At 37.9% G+C, this 26,860-nt stretch overlaps 2 long non-coding RNA genes across 2 annotated transcripts in view; one reads left to right on the forward strand and one right to left on the reverse strand.

Moving 5' to 3' along the window:
* Nucleotides 1–26,860, forward strand: part of LOC104911625 (uncharacterized) — a 231,466-nt gene that overhangs the window by 72,096 nt on the left and 132,510 nt on the right. The window contains exons 7-12 of the long non-coding RNA XR_014884394.1: nucleotides 11,678–11,714; nucleotides 12,444–14,326; nucleotides 15,414–15,554; nucleotides 16,134–16,290; nucleotides 17,839–17,967; nucleotides 22,216–22,333. This is a non-coding gene — a long non-coding RNA (uncharacterized LOC104911625). The remainder of the gene's footprint in view (nucleotides 1–11,677; nucleotides 11,715–12,443; nucleotides 14,327–15,413; nucleotides 15,555–16,133; nucleotides 16,291–17,838; nucleotides 17,968–22,215; nucleotides 22,334–26,860) is intronic.
* Nucleotides 1,648–26,225, reverse strand: LOC146543926 (uncharacterized). The gene is made up of 3 exons (XR_014884395.1): nucleotides 25,865–26,225; nucleotides 7,073–7,163; nucleotides 1,648–5,984 (listed from the first exon to the last, which is right to left on the reverse strand). It is a non-coding gene; the product is annotated as an uncharacterized LOC146543926 (long non-coding RNA).

The raw sequence follows: 26,860 nt of genomic DNA on the forward strand, positions 1-26,860 counted from the left end.
TGTTTATTACCATCCTGGCCCCAAATGTATGCTTCTATCTGCAGAGGAGGTCCACTGACTCCACAGAGTGCCAATAATGAATTAAACAGGTAATGTAAAAAATCTCTGCAGTGCTGCCTTTCCAAGACAAAGATAGCATTCAGCAATTTATACCCATGGGTTTGAAAGTGCCAGAGTGACTGGTTTTTCCCATCTTCCCTGCAACTTTTTCCATATCATCCAAAAGTAAAACAATGTTCAGAAGACATAAGGCACAAACAGCCTTTAGCTTACTGAAGTTAGTGCTATGTGAATAGTAGTGCAGTGTGCCAACTTAGGACTCGCATGATTCTCTGTTACTAAAAACATTCCCCATCCTTTTCTCTACTGAACTGGAAAGATCTGAATTGAGACACTTTGTCCTATGGCTTTTGAGACAAAACTTGTGCACAGAAATCCAGATAAATAACAACTAGGAAATTACTTTCTCCCTTTCTCATTTCCCCTTCAACATTGTTAAGCAGTGAGAGATCTCTGTTTGTGTGCACAGCACTAGATGATTTTAAGGTTAAATTTCCCTCTACAAAGTAGGGAGTGTACATTTTTTTGGAAAGCACATCTGCTGAGTTGCTTACGTGCATCTCTTGTGATCAGGAGAGTTCCCAGCTCTAGTGGTACCAGCTGATTTATGCCATGAAACAAAAATAACCTCTGTGCATATTCTTTACTCTTATCTATCTTGAATGTACAGGACTGCAAACGGAGAAGTTTGTCACAATGGCCCAGATTCTTCTGTATCTCTTAGAAGTGTCTCGTTGTTTATTTGCTCTCTAGCCAAAATGCATGTTTTCTGTTCTCATATGCTTCACTGTCAAAGGAGGTCCTTATCGTATTAGCCAGACAAGGATGCCGTGAGAAATAACTTTTAATTTTGCTATCTGGTGGCCTGCTGGACCTGTGTAACCTAACATAAAATAAAACTCAATGTTTAACCTTAGAAAAATGGCTTCTGCACCATCTGCAAAGAATTGAATGCACAGATCTTCTTTATTACTGACTAAACCAGAACAGGATGGAGTAGCAGTCCTAGTGGCTTGAAACAGCTTAAATCGTGAGCTTTCTGTTTTTTAAATGCAGTTGCTACAACTCCAGTATTTTTCTAGCAGCCTCCAGGTCTGTGATGGCAGCTCCTTGAACGACCTTGTTGCTTCTTTGGCTGCCCACGCCACCAACTGCTGTGCTTTTTGCAGCAAAACCTGCGGTGCTGGTGACAGATTTCCAGCACAGATTTCGGACATCCTGGCTTGCCCTTATGGACATCTTTCTCTTTCATTCTCTCTGATTCAAAAAAGTTGAGGGGAATAAGGAATATAGGTTTTTCACTAACTTCACATCTGTTAATGCTGCACAAAACATGAAATGTGGAATTCTTATTATAAGGGGGTAGAGAAATTTTTTTTCATGTAGCCTATTTCCTATAGTAATTTGAAGGAAAAAGTTTTCTTAACCTTCTAGAAGTTAGTAATTAAAGATAACCAACGTTATCAAAACCTAGAATAATAAAAAGAACATTATAATAAAGTATGTATTCACTAATAAGCTGAAGCTGAAAAAACAGCAGTTTTTTTTGTAATATACATTTCAATTTCTAATGACACTAGTGGAACATAAGTCACAAAATAATGGAAAAAGTCCTCAGATCCTTTTTTCACACATTTATATGTGAATGTTATATAAAACAATTATATAAAGTAAGGGTTAACATCAGGATTGACTAGGAGCGTGCTGCTGACATCAGCTTTAACAGTGAGCATTTTTTAGGAATATATTAATATTATATTTTAGGATTATATTATACTCTGTTTTTACTTTGCCTTTAACTAGTTGAATCAAAGGGATTAGGTGAATAGGTAATCGTAGCTTTCTTCAAAGCAGATAAATTGTAATACAAAGACTGTATTAAGAAAAGGGCTTGATTCCTCTCGCCTGGCCTCAGTACCTAAGAAGCAGGTAACAGGATGAGCTATGAGGCATGTCTGGTTTGGGGTTGTTTTTTTTCAGTCTTACTCTTGAAAAGAAGGTTTTGAAGTGAGTCTAAGTTGAAAGAAAAATAGATCTTAATGTCAGGCTATTTATACGTTGCAGAAGGTCATAAAAAGTAGCATGACGCTTCCATATCCTCATGGTGTGCAGCAGTTGCTCAACTGTGATTGAAGGGAGGTGAGTAAGTAGGAAATAAGCTGGAAATGACATAGAGCTATAGAGAAATGACTCCAAGCACAGGTCGATACATTAAAACTCTCATAATGAAAGGCATGCCCCAGCATCCCACACCTTGCCCAGCTCTGAGGACTTGGAGATGCCTCTCTGCCTTGAGGAGTGAGCAGGCTGATGGTGATGCCTGCTCTGTAGAGCCCCGCTGCCTTCATTATCTGGGATTTCAATCTACAGACCATTTCTCTAAGAGATATATATAATTACACAACAAAAAAACAGAGTAGAATATTATCACACCTGTTGTTTTGCTGCTTGGGCTGTAAACCCTCTTAGGTAGTGGCACAGTAACGATCATCATTAACTTCTGTCACCAGCAGCTTTGTTTCCAGTGGCATGTAGCTTTATACACTTGAGTGATTTCCTTCAGGCTTTTGCACAAAATCTTCCTTCAGTTATTGCCAGGGGGAACAAAGAAAATCAAACAAAGGCTCGAATTCTCCCTATCAGTGGCATTGTTTTGCTTTGCAGGGAAATACTGGATGAATTCTTGACAGTAAAAATAAGTCAATTTCGGCACTGGATGCTAAAATAAAAAGAAGTTATATAGAAATTATAGTAGAATATGTATAATTTTTCACAAATTAACTTTCTGGTAATATTTCAACTAGTCCTTTGCTTTTAATAAGCTCTTGGAAACATCACAAGTGGTTTGGTTTTTTTTTAATCCATCTGCCACTAGCTACATTGCAATGTGTTCCTATTGTCACCCCATATCCATGGTGGTGCAGTTTAATTATAAATTTTTAAGTAAAAACAACAACTTTCTAGTAAGCTTTGGTTAATGAAAAGTTACAGTTAAAAGTTTCTGTGATGTTTGTAGCCATTATTAGAAGCTGTTTTTTGCATGCAGCAAGATTCCTTGTACACTGAGATTTTATAAGATTTTTAATTAAAAAAAAAATGACTTTTCTTCCTTTTAATTTCTTCTTAATCCAACTGCTTTAAGTTCGATGGATCAGAATATGTGTGTTTGCTACTGGCTTAAAAAACATCTCTGTCCTGCTCAGCCTTCATTTGTTTTGATCAATCAAAACACATAGATAGTTCCTACGTTATGTGTACATAGAAACTCTCTTTTTCTTTCTCTTTTTGTCTTCTGACCATCTCACTCCTTGCTTCTCATCTCTAGTTTTCATTTCTAGTCTAAATTTAAGTGTCCAGAGTTGGTTCAACAGTTTGTTTGGGTAGCAGATGCACAAGTGAAAGGAAATCCTGTGATCATTAGTCTTTTGTGACTTGATAATATTAAAGACTTCAGGATTAAAAACAAAAAACAAACAAACAAAAAAAGAAACACAGTCAAATTAATCATAATGAAAAATTCAGGTGCTAAAACTCAGCACAAATATGTTGCATAATCTTATTTTAGCTGAAGCAGAAACTATACTTGCCTTTTTTTTGTTTTTCTTCTAGTGAATGAATTAAAATTATAATGCTACAGAGGAACACTTTCTGTTCTGTTTTCAAAAAAAATTATCAGGGTTATTGAGAAATTGCAAAATGTTTCTCTGATGTTTTACCTATATAGCAGTTTAATAGGATGTCACAGTGAACATGTGAAATTGAATTTATTGTATCAAGAGGCAAAAGAACCTCATGATACAAAAAGCTCCAGCAAACTGAAGCTTGTCTAAGACATAACCCAGTAGTTTAATTTGTAAACCTGTTTATTGCTCTTAACAGACTTCATTAGTATCTCAGAATTCTGTAAGGCGTTTGAATGATACTTGTTATAATTAATATTTAGTCTTGAATGCTATTTATGGTTTCCCTAACTTGCAAAATGGTTCTTGTGATTGCTTTTTTTTGAATTTGCCAGCTGTACAAAATTTGTTACTACAAGGACACTAGAGGGGGGGTTCACAGAGGCAGCATTTCATTGCATTGATTAATTGACTAATTGTATTCTCCCATAACAGAAGTTCTGAATATCCTTTCTGAATAGTTCTGCTTCCTCTCATTCACAGTTAAGTATTATTCATACATCCTTATTTAGGTCATTTAATGAATTTCTAGACTAGGACTAGTTTTCTCTAGGGAGTTATGTTGGAGCATTGATTCTGATCCTTTACTGAATTTCAAGGAATGAGGAAAAAGAAATCTACAGAAAGCACATACCAAAATGTTATGTGAAAGAGGAAGGAAAGTAGCAGAGTATGTGTCTCTAACCCAGATTAATATTTCACGCGTGATTTGCATCAGCAGTATTAGCAGACTTGAATTATAAAATTCCAGAAAGTGCTAGCTCTGATTATAAATACTCAGAATGAAATTCGGGGCATAAAAGAGTAGCCAGATCTCAACCACCCTATTTTCTTGCTTAGAAACAGGAAACAATTTCCCATTAGTGTGTCTACTGCTCTGCTCCTACAGCTTCAAAGTGCCTTTGTTTGTGCGTGCGTGCGTGTGTGTGTGTGTGTGAGAGAGAGACTCCTTGCATTTTTGCTTGCTCTGCTCATTAAGAGCTGGCATGTCAGCAAATTATTATGCCTTTGCCTTCACAGTCGTCCAAACTGGAGTGATTGTGCCCTCAAACTGCTGAGAGCCTGGCAGCTTCTGGGTTTTGATCGATTAGCATAGGATCGCTTTGCTTCCCTGCTGTGCTCACATTTCATTACATCAGCAGAGTAATTGACAAAATGGTGTGCAAATACTGCAGCACTATCAGCTGATGATAATTGTAATTAATACTGTCATTATAATAAGTACTTAGACAGAAAGTGCTCTGTGCAAGATGGGGGCATGTGCTGTTTACCAGGTGTGATGAACCGAGAGCATGCATGGATCTTGCTAGAACCAACGATGCTGTGATGCTTACTGCTGACTACATGTGTCTTGGGTGAATACTCATTCTGGTTTTAGTCATAAACTCTGGGTTTCCCTATTGGCACAGGAGTCATGCGGGTGGGGGGAAGTTGCATGCTCTGTGTGTATAGAAAAAGCAGCAGAGAGTTTGTGGGAATCTGTGATACTGAAGGATGTGAGGGCTTTGTTATTAATATTTCTTGTTACAAACCTCATATTCATCACATTATCAGAGCTGAGTGGATCAAACAGAACCCAGAGGTGGGGGTTGGTCTCCAGTGAGGCGTCCACTCCAGGCCCGGGCCAGAAGGGAACCCGGGCCAAATCAGCCCTTTACAATGGAGACAACGCTACCAGATTGGCCGGCATTCCGTGCAGCCCCACACGAGGCGCTCAGTCCCACCCCGCGGCCGAGGAGCTGTGCGCAGCGCAGCCCACGCGGTGCCTCAGCCGGCGGCCATTTTGTGCCCGACCCGCGCCTCACGGCCGGCTCAGCTCCCTCACTGCTGCCACCACGTGGAGAGGAAACATAAAAAGCCTTTTCCGCGAGTAGGCTGCTTTGCAACAAAAATTCTGCCTGTGGCGATGTGAAATTAAGAGGAAAAAACAAGTGCTAAATCGTCGTTATTCCAGTGGGTATTCTCATTTTGTAACTGAGGCATTAAGCATTGCTTTCTGATATTTGAGTACAGCAAAAATAGGAATTGAATATAAAAGAAAAGAATATTTTAAAGTATTTTGACTCTAACAAATACAAATTCTTTGTTGGTCTCCCAGGTGCGTTTTCACATGCACAGGGAAATGCTTTAGCTGTGCACCCACAGAAGACCACGTTGCACTTGTCTCAGTTCAGGCATTGATGGGTTCTTCTCCAAAGCCATCACATCTTCTGAAGTTCAGCTTTCCTTGGGTTCTGATAGCAGCTGAAAAATTAAATCTGTGAGCTTGGATGGAAATAACCACAGCTTATCAGAAAGTGCTCGAAAGTTTTAAATATTTTCCCCTTTACAGTGTATCCCAAGGTAGAGCTAATGCAGTGGTTTCAGTCAGCACCTGAGAGAAACACTCTACTTTCAGGTTCAGCTCAGGTTGTTAACTATCTTTTTGCCTGCTGCTTTTACTTTCTTACTTTGCCTAGACAGAGACCTTTTGGAAGGTAAATGTAGCAGGGAGCATCAGTTTTGCTGAGTAAGTAAATGAATTTGAAGATCAGCTGTTTTTCAGACTGTCTTATTAGTGATCCTGTGTCACATATATCTGCCCGCTATTCCATTAAGGAAATTCTCATAATGTAAGAGTAAGTGTTTTATTTTGGTTATGGTACAGGAAGTCAGACAGGAACAGGAATATACTCTCGTTATTTTATATGATTTCATATATAGATCTCCATAAGTTTTATGTCAAACAAACCACAAGAGGCCAAATTCTAGGTTGGTATGAATCTGCATAGTTAAACTGATACGATTAGTAGCGTTTTTCCATGGCATATGAAAAAGGATGCTATCAGTTCAGCACTGCCATTGTGCCAGCTTGAGTGCTCATTGCTGCTGTGTCTCTTTTTCTGTAGCCATCGTATTCCCAAGATGCTAGAAACAGCAACATTGAAAAGCTCTTATCTCCAGGCTACAGATGGAGATATGAGCCACACGGTAGAATAAGGGTGAAATTCTCAGCAGAGATTTATAATTTACTCACATGCTTAACTCCTATTTTCAAAAGTGATACAGGCCTTTTTAAAGCAGCTCTTCTGCTCACAAGAAAATAATCTACTTAGTTGCTGCAAGAAATACGCCACTTCATATTAATCATGCAACAGAGAGAAGAGGAAAATTCACCTGCATAGACAGAAAACAAGAGAAAGAGCACAACATAGCTATATGCTATGTCACTCTTCGGCTCAGTGTTGAGCCAATTATTATTCCTAGATTACAAAGTAAAATACATGCTTTTAAAGCTACAGGGATAAATTTTTTCTTTGAAATCTTAGATGTGGAGAGTTTTGCTCTCTTACCCTAGCGTTCAATCTCTCAGCTGCTCAGTTCTGTAGACTCTCCTGCTGTCCAGCGTTCCTAAAAAGATGCACTACATCTTGGCCTCTTTTCCTTCAGAGAGAGAAAAAAAAAAAAAAAAAAAGCCATGTAGTGCAAGAGTTATTTTCTTAAGTGCTCTTAGAAAGCAAGATGCCTGAATGATATGTGGTGTTCTGGAGGGCCTATGACTCTATGCTCTTAAGGCATCTGATACATGTCAGGTTCTTTTGGCTTAACTGTATGTATATCACACTACTGCTCTACTTTGTTCATCCATCCTGGGTTGGATTAGCTCTGTGCTTGCCTTCCTGTCCATCCAAAGCTGATGAAGGTTTAATCTCATCAGAGATTATAGATTTAGGAAAAAAATTGCTTTGTACAAACTTCTTTTAACAATGTATTCATCCCATTCTTAAAAAACAAACAAACACGTAAAAACCAAGATTTAGAAACTGGACTATGTGATGGAAATGAGAATGTTAAAAAACGATTAATTTCACCCTTATTTCAGAGGATCCTTAAAATAACATGTAATATTTGAGACCAAGCCTCTGGAAGAACCTGCCTAAGAAATGTTTTATGAGCATTCTGTGTTATGTAGAATTGGTTTTCAACACCTTTCCTTGTCCTTGTAACCTTCTTGAACATGCAGTTCCTTTAATAGGAACATTTGCTATTAATACAGATGTACAAAGTCTATCTGTGGCAGAATTCAGGCTTTCATGAACAAGAAGGAACAATAGCCTTTTCTGCTACATGTGATGCTGCAGATATCTCTTCGCTGCTTTTTTGAGATCTGTTCTATGTATTTATAAACCATGGATTTCACTCACAAGAAAAGAATAGTGTGTAGCTGAAGCAAGCAGCTCGTCTTGTTTTGTGAATGAACGATGAATTTTGTGCTACACAGCTTACAATGATTTTATAACCCTATTTCTGTATTCCTGACCTTACCCTAACAGCAGACACTACATGCTGCTGCCTTTGAGATAACATTAGGATCCTCTGATTTTCTCTACCCCTAGTGGATGAAACTTTTACAGGTGTCTAATTATAATTTTCTATGAATAATACAATCTCTAGGACCACTGCTGAGCTAGATTGGTTTAAGTAAAGAGAGAGAGGATCCATGCTGGTGTTGTGCTGCCCACTAGGACTTAATCATCTGAGTTTCAGACAAAAGCTGAGTACTCTGCACAGCCAGCTGCTCTGGTGAACTTCACTGCTGAGGTTTGCAAGTCATGTACTACATGCCAGCTTGATAAAAAGGAATTTTGTGACATTCTGAAAGTGATTTTTTTTAATAATTCTATTTGATTTTTTAGGTTTTTGTTTTACTGTAGCTTGGAAGAGTATATTAAAATACGCCTAAATAACCTTTCTTGGGGGGTGTTTTCACATTATTTTACAAAATTGGTCCAACTATATAGGACATAACAAAGAAGATCCATTCTTTACGTAGATGCATACATGCCAAACTGTCTTCAACATTACTGAGATTCATTCAGTTGTCATGAACTTGCCTCTCATAGAAACAGTTTTCCTCTCTTCCTGAGTCCTGTAGTCTGCATTTCAGTTTCAAAGTAAAAAGCACTTCTTTTTTTGACACTGAGTCCTAGCTGCCTTCAGTTTTGAAGTACCTTCTTTTAATGTTGGCAGACGTTCAGCATTACTTGTGGTTGAAATGAGAGTAATGTCAGTGCAGCCCTCAATTCAACACACTGGATAGGCATATTTTCCAGGGTTGTGGGAAAAATTGCAGGTGCTAATAATGCTATGTAAGGCAGTCATATAATACTTCCCTTGAAACGTGACATTTTCTTCAGTTCTTCTCCAGCTGTGCTTCCTAGTATGCTTGCAACCTTAATACTGCACAGGTAAAACAAGATTGTCCTTTTATGACCTATTTATCTCAATCAGATTCTTTTTCAGTGAGAGAAAAAAAAGAATTGTAATTTCAGATATTTTATCTAGACCTCATTCTGCATGTATTTTCTTACCTTTTTACTCTTCTGTAGTAGAGCTGAATACACCTCCAGGAATACTTGAGTGCTGGCACTTTGTTAGGGCCTAATGTAAACATTTCCTACTGATGTTGTTTCTTACAGTTTTGTTTAATGGCAGAGTATTTTTGCTCAGAATTACAGGTGTAAGGAGAGGACATATTCAATGAGTCATTACTGCATTTGCATGTGCTTCGTTCTCCATTCATGTATTGCTTCCTGCTTCTAGCATAAGCATAAAATAGCAGAAGCTCTTGTAACCGTAGCCGTCATTTCTCTGTGATAGTAAGAGCCATCTTATAGCCGTGTAGCATCTTGTATGTATTAACTCCTCAAAGTTTCAATTCTGAACAGCAGTATGCTCTGAGCTCTTTTTCCCCCCACCTTTAGACTCTTGAGTTCATACCCACCCCCCAGTTGGAAATATTCTTAGATACGGACTTCAGCATTTTCTGGCTAAACGCCATTGCCTTAATGTATTTAGACATTTTTGATGCTTAGACATTTTAATTTAAATAACTGATTACATCTTAACTCTCCTGTGACGGAGCACACATTAGGCTTATGCATTTTCATTTTTTTCACTGAGCTGCTCTTGCTGTGCGGGTACAAATCTTTAGTTATTCCGTGCTTATGCTGTTGCTGTTAATCATTCTGCTTTAAGCGTTCTGCGTCTCTTCTAATGTTGTTTACAGATGCAAAGAGCTGCCTGAGCTCTTAATTTCTGCCTAAGGATGTCTTAAAATTTAAACGTGTATCTGCGCCTTGAAAAACCTGCCCACAAGTGCCCGTGGCCCACAGAACAGCATCCCTGTGCTGAAAATTGGAACACTATATGCACTGCATAAAAATAAAACATTGGCACTTTACCTAGGTACAGCAGGAAAGGACAGAAGAATGTATGTCTAATGCTGGTACTGAAATATGTGTGGTCAGAGAGCCATGATCACCCAGGTTCTCTTTAGGGTATTTGTAAAGAGTAGTAGGTAGGTACTTCCAGAGGTGGCAGAACCCTCCTAGCATCTCTGTTACCTTTGGGATATGTCTGCCTCCATGCATTGATGAGGGAGGGGCCAGTGCTCCAAAATTTTGGAAATTCTGTCATGTGCTTAGATTTAGCTGTGATAAAGTCAGACCAGACAGATTTATTCAAGCCTGGAAATCTGGGTATGGTGTGTGAAGACAAACGTAAAGTGAAGTGAGTCTCCATCCAGGAAGGTACTCAACCCCAGTGTAGGTTTTAAGTTTTTATATGATAAAACACAAATCGAATGGAGGTTTTGTTAGTGCCTTGTTAGAAAGTTACTGCATAATAATACAATTGATTTTTTATTTATTTCATATATTTTTATGATATGAATAGCTATGTGCATTAACAGACTTGTCTGATGCTTGACTGATGGGATGGATTGCTTTCTGGTGATGTGCTGTCAGACTCCTGAAGGAATAAGATTGTTGACTGATAGCTGGGGAACATTCCCATGCTAGCAAATGACTGACACATTGTCACATGAAAGAAGATAGTGGGAAAAGTGGCAAAAAATATCCGAAGTGGAATTTAAGAGGAGGCATGAAGCTTGGAAGAAGACAAAAGTAGAATAAGTTGATAAATAACTGAAGGCACTGAACAACCTGCTTAGATTTCTTCCTGATAAAGTGCTGTAGAAAACAGTTCTGCTGTGAATTGATTTTCTTTCATTTTTCATGAAAGCTTTAAATGACAAAAATATGACAAAAGTGGCAGTTAGAGAAGGCTATGGACTAGTTTTTCATCCAAGATTACACTTAAAAAAGGTTTTTGCATGTATATAAAATAAGCGAAAGACACTAAAACAGCAAAGGATTTATATTCCGAATGCTGTGATACTTTTTTTGATTTGTAGGCACCCCTGCTAATTGATGCTGCTTTCCTTTTTCAAATGAAACATATCAAAGGGAGAAAATAGCTAAGAAATCTTGTTCTGAATAGACAGTCATTGTCTTGCATGCAAACCACAATATAATATATATATTTTTTTCCTCCACGTGTGCTTCTTCATATGTGAGGCACATAGGAGGTACCAACATAACTTGAGCATGACTGTAGGCAAGTGGCAGCAACAAAAGCTGAATGTTGGGATGTGCATCCCCAACCCACTCTGAATGCACTTTGAACCCACCCCTGAAAACAAAACCATGGCATACCCTACTGATTGCCCTTTGGTTTCATCAATGTGATTACCAACATGAAAAAAAAAGCTGGTGCTTTTTACTAGCAGATTCAAACAAAGACAGTTCAATGCCATCTGTAAACCCTCGGATGTATTTTTCAGTTTTGTAAGTTTTTATGAAATTATTCTCACACATCCAACTTAAGGTGGAAAAATATGAATAGGAAAAAAAAAACAAGCTAGATTAGTGATAATAATTTTAGCAAGTGTTAGCAGTTTAGCAGATCTTCTTTTTACTTTCTCACTTCTCTGTGTGTGTAGAATAAAGGAATTAATTAATGAGCCTCCATTCTGGATAAGAGCAAAAATGTGAATCCTGAAACGCTAACCCTCAATCTTAATTCCTTCCCTCTTTGATTTCTTGTCATTTCAGATAAACAAATATCTAAGCTATTGGATGTTTCTAAAAGGTCAGTATTTGAATTTTCTTTTTTGCTATTTAAATTTTTTCTTAAGATTTTTTTCTTAAGCTCTTTAGTACTGCTAGTATGACTTGTGTATCATTCTGAGCATGCTAATCCATAGCATTACGAGAATTACATATTTTTCATGTTGGTAATCACATTGATTGATATCAAGGTCAATGATCTTTGGAAATATTTCATTTAAATACCAAGTACTATTCTAAAATGTCAAAACATTAATTAGTTCCTAGTTAGATGACTTTTACAGTATACTAAAAAAGGGATCTTGTTTCTGTAATTCATAGAAAGTCTAATCCAAATCCCATTGAAGTCTGCAGGAGGTTTTTCAAAGCAAATAAGATGAAGATCATAAAGTCTTTGTTTTTCTGTGGGATGTAGTGCTTTCTTTGTTTTTCTAATGAAGGGAAAAGAGAGTCTGAACTGGGCCTGTGGGCTAGAAGATTGCATAACATTTTCATATGCCCACAGTGTAGAGCTCAATGAATAAATATTAATAACAATAACAGTCTTATTTGTGCATTCAAGGTAACTCAATGCTGAGCAATTGCTTGGAAGTTTGGATTGTCTATCCATTGCAAATATCATCTGTACTCAATTACATTCGGTCCATTAGGAGACAGAGCTTTCAGAAGTAATAAAAGCATCTTAAGAGAGGGTTTGCACTAGAGAGCTAATGATTTCTGAAGAAGACAGACAATCGACTTGATTCCACAGGTACTGCAGAAGGGAAAATGTTCCAGATGAAATGGAAATTATTTCTTGAATCGTCTCCTGATTTCACAGAAATAAGGGAAGTATTATTACTGATTATTCTCTATAAAACAAGTTTAAAAACATACCATCATCTGAAAAGGAAAAGTGAAAGGTTTCTAAATTGGATATTTCAATATTGCTGATGAGAATGAAGTGAGCTGATGAATGTTGAATCATTGCTTGGCAGTTTTTAAACAAATATTATCATTCATTCTCTTTCCTGCATTGACAGATGATGTTTCTTGTTTAAATGAGGCTTCCTGACTTTTGATAAAGGCTGCTGAAAATAGCATTCCCCTGCCCAAGCTGTATATTCACTTCTAGCATATACTGACAGGGAGTAAAAATTTGGGATGCTCTGCGGTGTTCTGCCCTCTCGTGAAGGGTTTGTCTTGTGTGTGAAGTATGATGTACACCATGGTATCACTATATCACATTACCCAGTGATGAGTTTAGAAGCTGCCACTGCTGTCTAATTCAGCAGTCCATATTGAAGTTGAGTAGCCTCTTTCTCCCTTAAAAGTAGGGCATCATTAATTTAAAATAACCTATTGTGTGTGCAGCAGACTAGGCAAGGAAGTGAGTGATATCCTCCTGCCTTCAGCCGTGCTTCCCTGCCTGCTGGCTGCTTCCAAACAGAAGAGACAAGTCTGAAGGGCTGCTTAAATTCCTTGCCTCACTTCCTCCCATTCTTAGGCTCCATGCGGAGCTGGACTTTGGACTGTAAAGAACAGCTAGTTACCTCACTGATGCTTTATATACTGATTTCAGCATATATATGTTCATTTTTATATCTTGTTTGTTCATAACTATGGAAGACTATTGGAAGTTAGAGCTGAGGAGATGCTTTCCTGTAGGGAGAAAGTTGTGAGGTACAAGAGTGAAAATGGATTTTGCAATTGTGGAGCAGGCTGTGTGTAAGCAAATGCACTTGGATCATGTGGTGGTTTTCTCCTGTTACGCAGTTTTTGCATTATTCTTGAAATATTGTCAATTTAACATCAAGCATCCAAAGATAGTGCCAATTCTAATTTCATCAGCAGGTGAGTGTGAAAAATAGTCCAATGTTTTAAACTTAGGAGTGGAAAAGCAGAATAATAGAAAGCCAATTATGTATTAATTGTGATAGAGCATTATCTGAATTTGAAGAGGTAGTAATTCTGTCCATTTAATTAGAGACTCGACCTAACATTTCCCACTGCTAGTGGAAAATATTGATATAATGCATAGGAATCATTATGTTTGTTTGTGGTGGGTTTTTTGGTTGTTTGTCCTTTTCTGACTTTCTTTTTTTAATAGCACTTGCCCAGATGGCCAGTTAATTATCTTTCTGCAGGCAGAATTATTTAATTTAATGAATTTTTAAATGTCAGTGATGTGAAAAACCATTACTGTGGTTGTCAGTCCCTTACTCACCTTCAGCTTCCATTACCCATCACCCCCCACTTTTGCTTTAAGGAGCATCTGAAGTGACAGAGCTTTGATTTCAGTTTAAAGTGCTGAGCACAGAAGTCTTACAAGTAATAAATTATTAAAAAATTGCAGCAAGAAAATTAATTTCTACTATCGTATGCCATGCTGTGTGTATCACTTCTAACAAATGATGGTTTTTTTCATATATTCACTGATAGATTTACCAGGACAAAATAATTACTTTTTTTTTTTCACCTCTAAGAAAAAAATGTTTTTTTCTTGTTTGTTGTGCGTGGTTTTGTTGTTTTGTTTTTAATTGACATAACCATGCAAAGTGAATGGGTTCTGTAAGATAAAAAGAAAAAGGAAAGAAAAATGAAGGAACTGGAAAACCACATAAATGAGGCACTGGCTCCCTGTCATGTTAACAGGTCAGTAATATTTCTTACTGTGAAATTTCTGCATGTTCACACCAGTTCCATCATCCCACAACATTCTACAGTTACAGAAATTAGTCTCTCCATGCATCATCTTCTATTTCAAGTCAACCAGCAGCACAGTTTCTAATGCACGTAAATGAGCTGTGCTTAATGAAAAGGCACTTCTTTAAAGATTTATTAAAATATTATTTTCAGAGTGGGATGGTTAACAACAGGTAAAGTGTTTATGGTGTTGTAGCTGTTCTCTTAACAGGTGATTTTAGTGGTCCCTATGAAATGCTGAACACCTTTCCTGGAGGAGGTGGTCAGTGCCCCATGCCTGTCCATGTGCAGGAAGCATTTGGACGGTGCCCTTGATAATGTGCTTTAATTTTTGTCTCTGACGTGGTCAGACAGTTGTACTTGGTGGTTTCTGGGGTCACTTCCAATAGAGCTGTTCTGTATTATTCTATTCCATTCTCGTATAAGATCATAGACGGTTTACAGTAAGAAAAATCTTTAGCATTTTTGTTGCTCCTTTAAATAATTGATCCTTGTTGCATAAATCCTCGGGTGATTGCTGACAATAAGATACAAAAATATCTGTTGGAATAGTAAATAAGAATTATGTGGAAAACTGCTACCAGGTGAAGTTTCAACTGTGCTTTGTCTTACTAATTCTGGCTAAAGACTACTTCTGCTTTAATTTGGCTTTGTCTTCATTACAGTGAAGATAATCTTCATGTTTTTGGGTTTTAATCTTTACTGGAGTATGTGTATAATTCTGCATATTGTATCTGGGCTGTAATGATCCTCATTACTGTGGAACTCAGTAAAGGCTAAGGATTGCCACCTTTGAATGTGAGAAATAACTTCTTTACTGCGAGGGTGACAGAGCACTGGAATAGGCTGCCCAGGGAGGCTGTGGAGTCTCCTTTTCTGGAGATATTCAAGACCTGCCTGGATGCTTTCCTGTGTAATCTACTCTAGGGAACCTGCTTTAGCAGTGAGGTTAGGCTAGATGACTTCCAGAGGTCCATTCCAATCCTTATGATTCTGCAATTGTGTGTCTGAAAACCATTTCTTTCTATGCTTTCAGTTTTCACCATAGTGCTGATCTTGTGTGGAGCTCTTGTGAAGGACATCAGGAACATGAAATACAGCCTCCCAGCATGGCCTTTCCCAAAGGCATAAGAAATGAATGTTTTCTGTGGAAATAGAATGCAATATTTCAAGAGTTGTAAGTCTCTTACCACAATTAGTTTCAAACAGTGTATCTGTCCATCACTAACACAAAGAAATCTCTTGGAAAGCAATGTTTTCAACAAAAAGCGATAGCCTAAATCCTTGGATCTTCAGTAAGCCCTTCTCAAGCAAGTTTCACTGAAATCTCACTGCCCTACCCTTCCATCTCCGTGACTGCATGACATTGTCCATTGTGTAGTCCCATTTCTACTGCCCCTGTACAGTTCTGCCAAACCTCCCACTCCTCATTTTGTGCTTCTCGAGTTGCAGTTTGCAGAAGGAAATCCTCAACAGGGCTACCCTGATGCTTAAGAGTAAATAGCAAGTAGGTGTGCTTACCTGTTTGTTTTGCAAAACCAGGCAGCTCAGAGTGAGCATTCATTATGCTGCCCAATTTAGAAGCAAACTTTACTGGATTTCCTCTGTTTACCTGAATTCGTGCTTAATCTTGGGTCTGCTTAATTTCTGCATTTTGAGCATATTAGTAGTTTTTTGGGGGGGGTGTTGGAGAAGGAAGGGTATGTGCATTGGGAACTGTTTGAAAATGCCTCTTCGGTTCTTTTAATCCTCTCAGAGAGAGTTTATATTGGATCCTAGTTGGACTGAAGAGAGATCTATGGTTATGTGGTTTCCCATGTTTCTTGCTTCTGAGAGAAACATCTGTTTATCCAGAGAGCCTTAGCCGGGCTTGGCAATGAGCACGTTCCACAGCCAGAAGAAAGACCAGACAGGTATTTGTCTCCTTTGTAGAAACAACTTCCTTGAGAGCTCCTGTATAAACATAGTTTCTAGCTGAGTGGAATAGCAAAGAGGACAAGAGATCAGCAGGCTGCTGATTAATGAGCTGTTGAGTGGTGTTGGATGTTGTGAGTCTGCTCCACATCTCTTCTTGAAATGTAACATAACCAGGTCGGCAGTGATCAGCACACCCCTCACACTTCATTATTTGATCTCTAAACTGTCAGCGGTACAGACAGTAAGCTACAGATTGCAAGCATTGCTTTGTGATGTGCTTGGGCACATTTTTCAGCACTGCAGGAAAAAAAAAATAAAAATAGCACAGCCTCTGCGTTACAAACAAATATATTTTCTTTTTCTTAATGGAGCTTGGAGCAAGGACAGTAGATGTAGATACACACTGAGATCGTATGAAAAAGCTGAAGTCAGTACACTCAGTGTAAGCTAAAGCTGGCTAGAACATAAATATGGCATTTGACTGTAGAAAAAAAATGCTGTACAAGTCAATATAGCATTGATCAAACTTAAGGTTTTCAGCTCAGACAATTCTGAAACAGTGTATTAGACAGAGATAATTGTATAATTATAAGGCTGGAAGCAGTGAGCCCACTCATTGTCCATGCTGGCTGCCTTTTGCCACGTGGGAGATCCACACAGCAATTTTAGAATACAGGCATTAGATCAGCATCACTCAAGGAGATAAGAGCAGACATCTATTGCTTTCTTAAACAGCTTATTTATTCTGCATCCATCATAGGCTCTCTACAGCAGTTTAGCTTGAAATTTAAATCAAAAGGGGTCAGCTACTTCTTTTGCATGTAGATGTAGTACTGAACACAGGTTGTCTAGACAGAGGAAGCAAGGAAGAGATTTGGTAGCAGTTAAATACTTAACCCAAGTGTTTGCGTAAGAGGAGTCTCAAGTGGTACACTGGTTGCAAATGACTCAGTGTGAAGGGATATAATATAGTACATTTCTTAGGATGGGAATACAGAGAGAAAATTATTAACTGTTTTAGCAAGCTAATATCTGTGTCCAGACTGTGATTTCCAGACTGTGCCTAGAAACCCATGGAAATAGATCGATTGTATGTTTTACAGAAAATTGAGCCAAAAAAAGGAATTAATAAAGCAAGAAGTAGATTCTAGACTGAGCTCAGAAAATGCCATTAGAACGGTTTAATAACTTTCATATAATAAAACATAGAATTTACAAGAAATAATTTTACTTAGACTAACAGATACTTTTGAGAAATATTGTTCATGGTAGAGAATCCACTGCTGTTGCTGGTTATGTGTTTGGATGCTTCTGAGTGTTTCATTGTTCTCACTGTTTAAAAACAATGCATTCTAGTTCTAATCTAAATAATTGCAACTTCCAGCACAGCTATTTCTTTGTTTATAGTATTAGGTTGTTATTTCTTGAAGATTTTTTTTTTAAAGGCATATTTAATTGCAATAAATTCATCTTTTATTGTGATCCTTGAGTATTTTGACCCTCTCTGAAACATATGTATTTACAGCTCTTCATTTCTTCCATAGCTATACTCTGTGCCACTTCATTTGAAAACTTGCCTTGAAGCACACTAAAGACTTCATTGAGACTTTCTGACTGTGTGTTAATGGAATTACCCCATAAGGAGATGAAAAATAAGGTATTCTCAGAAACTGGTAAGCAACGTAAATTTAGAATGCAAAAAGGGGGGAAAATGGCCTTTTGTTTTCAGTGGGATGCTGGAGTGGTTCCTATCTGACATATTCCTGTGTAAGCAAGAAGGGATGAATAGCAAAGTTAGCTGACATTAGGGAGTTAAAAGCATGGAATGAAGAGTTTTATGATCTCATAGTGCCAAGTGGTAGCAGATTAAATTCGGTTGATCATAAAACACCATACACACGGACAGAAACAAACGAACAAAACTTTTTAATAGCTTGATATGTTCTAAATATGCCATTATTGTAAGCTGGTCTGTGGTTACCTGCAGATGTTATCTTGGTTTTAGATGGTGGGCAGAAAAGTGAAGGTGTCAGAAAACACTGAAAAAGATGAAATGGAAAATCATTGTACAGCTCCACACAATTGTGGGGGACTCACATTTAAATGTAAGCTATGTCTGCTCTCCTCATTTCAGAAAAGGGTGTAGTAACCTAGAAAAATGCAGAGAATAATGATCAGAGATACTGAACACCTTCAACATGCAGAAGAATTGAAATAGCTAAGACTCTACAGCTTAGAAAAGAAATGACCGTGAATGGTTATTATAGAGATCTATACAATCCTGAATGACATGGTGGAAGTCTTGAGGGAATGATTATTCACTATTCAAAAGAAATAAACCAAGGCACACAAAATGAAATGATCAGGCAGACAGTTTATATCAAATGAAAAGAGGAACTTCTTTGTGTTGTGCATAATTAAATCGAGAAACTCTGAGCCAGGGACTTTTTTAGATACAAAAAGTTGTGATGGATTCAAAATAGGATTAGAAAAATGATGGAAAGTTGCATAATCAATACTGGGGAGGGAACTGTCAGCTTGGAAGCTGCTGGAAGCTCAGAGATGGGAAGCATCACTTCATCCCAGGCTCATACAGTTGTCCTGAGCTTCCAAAAATGGTTATTTTTAAAGGGTACAGTACTTCTGTGCATGAAGTAGTCCTCTGTTTAGATACATTACTGTAACCCCCTTGGTTGCAATGCAGTGCTAGAACTAAAATCCCCGTGAGCCTCAGGAACAACATTTTCCAAAGATTCAATAATTTATCTCTAATTGTTCGTTGTATTTCAATTCCAAGTTATCTGTTGCCTTGCTTTGTCTAACAACATACTCATCCTCTCAGACCTGTGCTTGTTCATAGCTGAATTAAGTCTGGGCAAAATTTCCACGTGATCTGATTGTGTTCTGGGTTTCCTTGGCATTTAGGTAGCTGTGATGAGTTGTATAACCTATGGGCAGACCACGTCCCCTCTGCATTTGTATTTTGAATGCCTAGCAATACTGCATGATCAGTCACTTATCTATTTGTTGTTCCAAGTTTCATTATCATTCATTTAATAGCCTGCTCCATTAACTACTGTCCTTATTACTCAGTCACTCTTCTTTACACTGCCCAAACACAGAGTACTGTTTTGTTTTTCACAGTTTATTCAAGTAACTGCAAGAAACATCACACACAGTAAATGCTTTTTTTCGCACTTCAACTCTATATTATTTTTGCATGAAGCCAAAGCTGGAATGCAAAGAGCATCACGTATATGGCTGCACTTCTGACTTTGTTCTGTCTTCATATTCTTTAATTCATGCTCTTTTGGACAGTTTCATTGGCATATGACTGGGGAAGATCTTATATTGGTGTATGCTGTCCCTACGGACTTAAATTATGCATATATCTTGAGTTTCTGTATGCACACCCCTACTGGTACATTTAATCTTGTGGGAAAACTGCTTTGCTGTCTATTGAGTTGTAACTGTCTCACTCTCCAGATATACCCGATGGGAGGAACACATGCTTGTACTTAAGTTCTTCTCTTTCTCCTTCAGTCATGTAAATATTGATTACTGTTGTGTACCACTAAATGTTTTTACTCAAAAACTGTGATTGCTGTGGAGTGTTAAAAAACCTTTTTAAAAATTAAAATTCAATCTATTGAGTACATGTAGGAGATATTAACATATTTAATATGAGAGCAGTCTCAATAGCATTGTTAAGATCAGTACTGAAAATACCTAGATTAAGATTCAGGCAGGCCAACACGGTCACTAATATTAATGGGATTCTGTAGTACATTTCTGAAAGTTTCATGGAACTTTCTGTACGTGCTTTGCTACAATACTGAGCTGAAAAAAAAAAATTAAAAAGTGAAGGATAAAGACTTGATCTCCATCAGCCTGCAGACAGTGAAATCAATGAGCTCTCTGCAACTGGAGTGAGGGAAGAGCCAACCTAATTTAGGAGCCTGCCTCAAAAATTCTTCAGAAAGAAAAGCAGTAAATTGCTGCAGACTCATACAATGTTGTTACCAAAAAAAAAAAAAAAAAAAAAAAAAAAAAAAGTACCTCTGTATGGAACATCTGGAATCATTTCCTCAGTATTTACGTTTTTGTCTAAAAAAAAATAGTAGCAGTTTTGTTGGGAAACTAGTACCTGTATGTGAATGTGTACAACAGTAGAAAAAGATGTCTCAGTATCTGTGATTTCTAAGAATCTCAGAGATGGCACGGCGTTGTGTTGCTGTTTGTCATTCTACAACTGCAGAACCTCTGAAGGACTCTGCTCAAGTTATTTCCCATCCTCTTAGAGGCATGATACAGATCCTCTAACAGTACTCATTTTCAGGTTGTGTTCACGTGAGTGGCTGCACTCAGAAGTTCCGCTTTCCATTCAAAAGCTGCTCTACTTTTGACAATTGGAAAGAAACATATAATTAAGTGCAATGTGAGAATTTAATTTTTAGAAATGCTTAGAACTTTTAAAACTTTGTGGGCTGCTGATGTGTAAGTCCAAAGAAAAAGTAGCTTGATTGGGGTTGTAACCTTCAATTATGTATATAAATGTTATCTAACCGGAAACAATTTTAAAATGGTTTGAGCATTCCTGTAAAAGCACTGCACATAATGCTTATGTTTCTGCAGCTTGCTGAATTAAATGCTTTAATTGTGAAGAGTTACCAAAGTGGTTAAACGTTGCTCCTTGTCCACAGTATCCTCCACAATAATAACACTAAGCATCATTTGTACGTGTGAATATATGACTGACCATTTACCATTGTCTGGTCACAGTTCATCGCCTTTCACAGAGACCATTGGGGTTAAGGTTACTCCTCCCTACTTGTCATCATAGCTGATGTTGGGACTTGATAATTTATTCCATTCAGATTAACAGATTAACATTTGTGCATTTTAGAATGATTTCAGAACAAAAACAAAGGCAGATAAAAATTCAGATTTGGAGAGGCAAACCTTTTGTCCCTGTTACTCTGTAGTGCCAACGTGCTGAGGCATGGTAAGCTGGAGACACCAGCAGAGTGCTTGAGCTGATGGGCAGCCTCTGACGGATGCTGCTGGGGATGACAAGACATTGTAGGATTTTGTCTTGGGCTGCAAGAGTCAGTGAAGAATGAGCAGGGGCTGGCAGAGGCTCACCACTAACCCGTCCCTGCCAGGGGAAGCAAAGCTCTGTCCCATCACTTCAATGTGATGGACGGCCATGATGCTGTGGGGGGGCCTCCCCTCAGAGGGAGCTGAGAAAAGCTCATGTGCTCATGCATTAAATTTGTCTGACCTGCAAATACAGGATGGGTGTATGGAGGGAAGTGGGAGCTGAAATAAGGTGTAAAACCTGCTGTGTTTTGTTGGTATCATTTGAATATTCAGTAAGCTTGGATCCTGTTGTGTTGCTAATTGAGGTCTTTGGGATTTTGACCATTATTTCTTTCTCCTGTAAATTCTGTGCATTTAATTTAGATGGAATATATTATCTGTTATAGAAGTGAAGGTTTTCTAGAACTCAGTCTGGCATTTTGTATACAGCAGGGAAATCAACAAGAAACTTTTGAGCTTCCAGATGATTCTTAACTGTTTTCAAGTGTCAAAGACTCATAAAAGTTGACCTTATTTTTATGTAGCGTGGTGTATGCATTCTGTAAAGCTGGAGAAACAAAACCACACAAATACTCACTGAAAGAAATACCCAGAGCTTTGAATTCCTCAACACAGTAAGGTTCAAAATAAAATTTTTCAGTTATCTAGTTAAAGCAACAACAAACTATTCCCAGAATTGTCAATAGTATAATAGTAAGAAATTTGCTCTTTAAATCCTAAAAAAAAAAATCACATCTCAGAAATCTATTACGAAAGTCATTACTAAAGGTGATGTACCATGTAACTAATATTTCACTTGCTCTATGACTGTTTTTCAGATAGCAAAGGAAAATGCTGTCCTATCCCAAGAAATGCAAAAGAATTATCGAGCATGCCTGTGCCTCTCTTGCCATTTTGATATCAGGGAAACTCATCCAGCTGTGAACCAACAGCCTTGTGAGTATACGCATGCAGTATACACATATCTATGGTATCACAATCCTAAATCCTCATGTTCCTCCTGCATTATTTCAAAAATTGGTTAAATAACATTAACTGTTGAGTTTTCTGCCTAAATTTTCAGGTGGAGGTTCCACGTATTCTGTGTCCTTTGAATGTCAGTACCTACATCCCTTGTCCTTCTTCCCAGAAAGAACAGTGATGCTGTTGACATTCCATATGAGTGAAGCAGTGGGAAACTTCATGGTAGTGCTCACTGTTTCAATATCTCTAGAAGTGCTGTTTTATGAGATTCTTCCCATTGTCATAGAGGAGAAGTGTATTTCCATGTAGCTGTGCAGATCTGCCGCATTATACTCTATGAGGAGCGTAGGGTTCTCTTGTCAGGTGTTTTTACATCCGAAAGGTATGTTTGAATAATCATTCATATCTTACAAAGTATTCCCTAAAGTAATGCTTGACTCTAAGCATTGATGATTCCCTCTAAAAGCAGTATACATACAAACATGCATGCAGAAAGATGCCGAGAACTGTAATAGGCCAGTGGGAATATCAGAGTAGGGAAGCACCAAAGGAGCAAACATGAGGAAGGAGGCTTTCTGAATGGCTTATTTTAATCTACCAGAGTTGGAAGGCCACCCAGAAATCAGTGTACCTGGGTCTGATTTCATGAGGCACCCAGTTTTGGAGACACAGGACAATAATGGCTTCTGATGTCCCACAGAGATAGGTCAGGATGGAGAGCTGCTCTGCAAGCTCTGGAAGGTCTCAAAAACATCTATCCATGACTTGAACATTGTCATCACCCTACAAAGAACCACTTAGATGTGACAAAACCTTGACAGCTGCCATCTGTTATCATTCCTGTCATCACAACAAATCTTGGACAAGAAGCACAGGAAACCAAATATTCATGTTCTGGCAAGTGTGAGAATCTGAGAGTCTAAGTGAAATGTTTCTCAGGTCAACTTTTACTTTTAGACAACTTCCTCCCTTTCGCTACATTGCTGCACTTTGTTATGGTGCTGTTACAGTTTCCTACTTATACACACACCAAAAAAATGAGAATGTGTCTTAAATATGACGAATCTAAACCAGATTCCAGATGATCTGACTAAAAAACTCTTTCTTCGGCCCATTCTTTCCAGATTTCCCCCTAGGAATCACACAAGCAGTTTATCAAATACTTCAAAATTACACGGTCAAAAACACTATACATTAATTAAAATGTATATATTCATTTAATTCTTGCCAACTTCTTCCTTATTAATAAAACCCAATTTCCTGTGTGCTGAAAAAATGACCTCTATGTTATAAATTCAAGGATTCCTAAAACAGATGGTGAGGACAAAACAACAAAAAAAAAGATAACAAGTAAAATCCCAGCTTGTCTGGTCTGACTGCAAGGACCAAAGTATGCATATTAAAATAATCTTGGAAAGCTGGATGCATGAGCTAAACCATATGGGCTTAGTTATGTTACATAGCACCCTTGAGTTAAAACTTATTAGCATCTCTTCTACTGTTCATGAATAAAATGTAAAAAGCTCTCTGATGGTGGTGATGAGATGTTTAACATTAGTGAGTAAGCATCAAAGTTCAAAGGATTTGTGCCGTTCATAGGATGCAGTATTCTTACTGTTTTTGGGCAGAGACTGTGATATACAGGAGAGAAATGTCGTGTTAATGTGGTTGTAACTATGGTGCTTAATGTAAACAAAAGAAAAACTGTTCAGATTAAAAAGCTGAAGGCTCCTGAAGGTTTTATGTGACAGAAAAGTTGTCATCTTTTTGTCCACTCCAGTGACTTGCTCTTCTTAAAATGTAATATTATTATTATAGGAAAATAAGAGCATTAAATTGTCATAAATCCATCTCATTGCTTTTCCACATGATTGATAGGAGGCTTCTGAACTGGCCTCAGTATTGGATTCCTACTTTTGGTCTTCTGACCAGATTCCAGTGTTTTGATTTGTGCATTATTTTCATTTTCTGTCATCAAGAATGAGATGTATCTACATAGTTTTGTTATCCTTCTGCTTGTTGATTTTTGTTTGTTTGTTTCTGAATGGTGAGAGCTCATTCCTTCCATATCCCAAGCTTTCTGTATGTGCTGCCTTTATAACCGTACCTGTCAGTCTGTGTGTGTGCTTTGTGCTAAGCTAATAACTCCTGCTAAAAAGAGCTTGCTTTGCTTTGTGAGTGTGGCAGCATGTGGTCTGCTGTAGTGTCTGGCTGTTCAGACTGTGGGCCTCGTGCACAGACTTTGCAGTCATGTTTGTCAAAATACTTCCTAGATGCTGAGACAGACTCCTGAAAACTGCAACAATTTCTATGTATGTACTGTTGTACATGCTTGAGATATGCCAATGCGTGATTATTGTATGATAACAGAATCAAATCCATTGAATATAAGAGGAGCTACAAATTGCTTAAGCTGTCATTTTTAAGACTAAGCAAGTAGGTTCCTGGGTTTTACTTATCGAGAACTAGGAGGTACATTATAGATACATTCCAAACCTGTCTATAGATTTTCCCATTTATGTCTGAAGTGTAGAGTCTGGCACTTAATAAATTATCACATGCAGATATTGATGGAGAACAGATAGAATTAATAGTGAGGACAAATCTTTTAAATTTTTTTAAATCTTTTTTTCTCCTCCTAGTTGCCCTTGCCTATTCATCTGTAATTTTGTCTCACGTCTCACGTCTGTTTCCTACTTTATCAATCCTGGATTGAATGGGATGGATTGAGGTGGAGGAGTATACTCAAAGCTGTCTGCCAGAAAGAACAAAACTTGTGGACATGGAGACAGCTCAGCATCTGACATCATAACTTTGACTTTCTCCTACTGCAGTGTTCATTTCTCTTATAGCAAAGTGGACTTGCTGTAGGTTCTGTGCAGAATAGATATTTGGATAGCAGAATTTCTCTGGCCTATTGTATTGCATTAGTATGCTGCTGATAGCATCATCATTGCACAAATAAAACATAAAGTGCATATTTAATTAGTTACCTGACATTGAATCCAACATTAAAAATGGTTGTCTTTTAAACACGTTTGTCACCCTGACATTTTTCTGTGGAAGCAATGGTCAATAACCCTTAAAGAATCAGTTACATTCCAAAGATCATTTCTTACATTCCTACAGCATTCTTCAGAACGGTAGAAGGAAAAAGCTTGGTATTTGTCCAGGAGGGAAAAACTAAGATGTCACTTTTTCAAATTAGGACCTTCTGGACTTGTGTAATTGAATCAAATAGAGCAAATAAAGAGTAAACCTTTCTCGTCAGGTTTGAGGTTTCCCTTTTAACTTCTGTAAGAGTATTTCCATCGTGGCGCAAATCTGTTTCTGGCTCGATAGATAGCAGTACTCTGCCTTTGCTGCCCCTATTGTACCTACTTGATACTTAGTTCACATGCTAGTAATTGTAGATTATTGGTCTTTCGTAATTCCAGTGGGAATTACTGTTTTACTTTAAATGCTGCAAAACCGAAGCTGTTAAAGCAAAAATTAGCATCTGACCTGTCAGAAGAAATGATTGACATCCGTCATCCCTGTTCATTGTGTTGAGTCTTGGCAGGTTTTCTAGTTGAATACTTCAGATGTAATGACTGTTGTTCAAGGCTGACAGATGCAGTTTCAAAAGATAAAATGTATCTTAGAATAGCAGTTGATACGCACAGCAACTTGCAGGAAGAGGGTTCTCTAGTTGATTTTTGTTGCTGCTAATGTATAAAAAATGGATAAAATATTTTTCTGTATCAAAAATATGAAATTTAAGTGTTTTAAATTCAGTGAAAATACTTTTGTAAGAACTGACTGTTAATTTTGGAAAAATGTATCAGTTCTGCATGCTAGTCTCCCAGCCTCATTTCCATTAGAACTAGTGTCTTCTGTGGAGTTCCAGAGCTTTCTGCTGCTAGTAGAGTAACAGTCTTCCTGTTTACCAGCCCCAGACACTGGTGATTTGTTATTTTGTTCTCCTCATGGACTTTTGCTGGTATTTGGCCAAACTACACTGAGTGTTTGGATGCTAAGATAATGGCTTTGAAAGATATAATACATTCAGCTTGCAACTGCTTTCTGCTGGCAGCTGGGCCCTGGCAAAGGACAGAGCCCTAGGGTCGCATTCATCTGGTGCATCCCATGAGGACAGGGTCAGTAAGATCCCAGACCTGGGGGTGGAGTGGGGAGCACGATGACAACTAACTGACCTTCCTGCTGGTCTTTGAACTTTAGTTTCCTATAAATAAAATGGTGATATTGATGCTTCGGAGCCTCACAGGGATGTTTTGAGAATAAACACATTGAAAGTGTGTAAGACTCTTAGATACTATGCAGATGGGAGCTATAAAAGTCCTTCAGACAGAAAAACCTCAGCCTTAGCAGTTCTGTGACCTAGATGAAGCAGCTCTATTGCCATCACCAGAGCTATCTGAGCTCAGCTCCCTCAACTGTGTAATTAGCTGGTCTGAAATTGCCCTAAACATTTCCAGAAGCCTTTGCAGCTCTTCCTTT

This window comes from Meleagris gallopavo, chromosome 7 (assembly GCF_905368555.1).
Source record: "Meleagris gallopavo chromosome 7, MGAL_WU_HG_1.1, whole genome shotgun sequence".
NCBI lineage: Eukaryota > Metazoa > Chordata > Aves > Galliformes > Phasianidae > Meleagris > Meleagris gallopavo.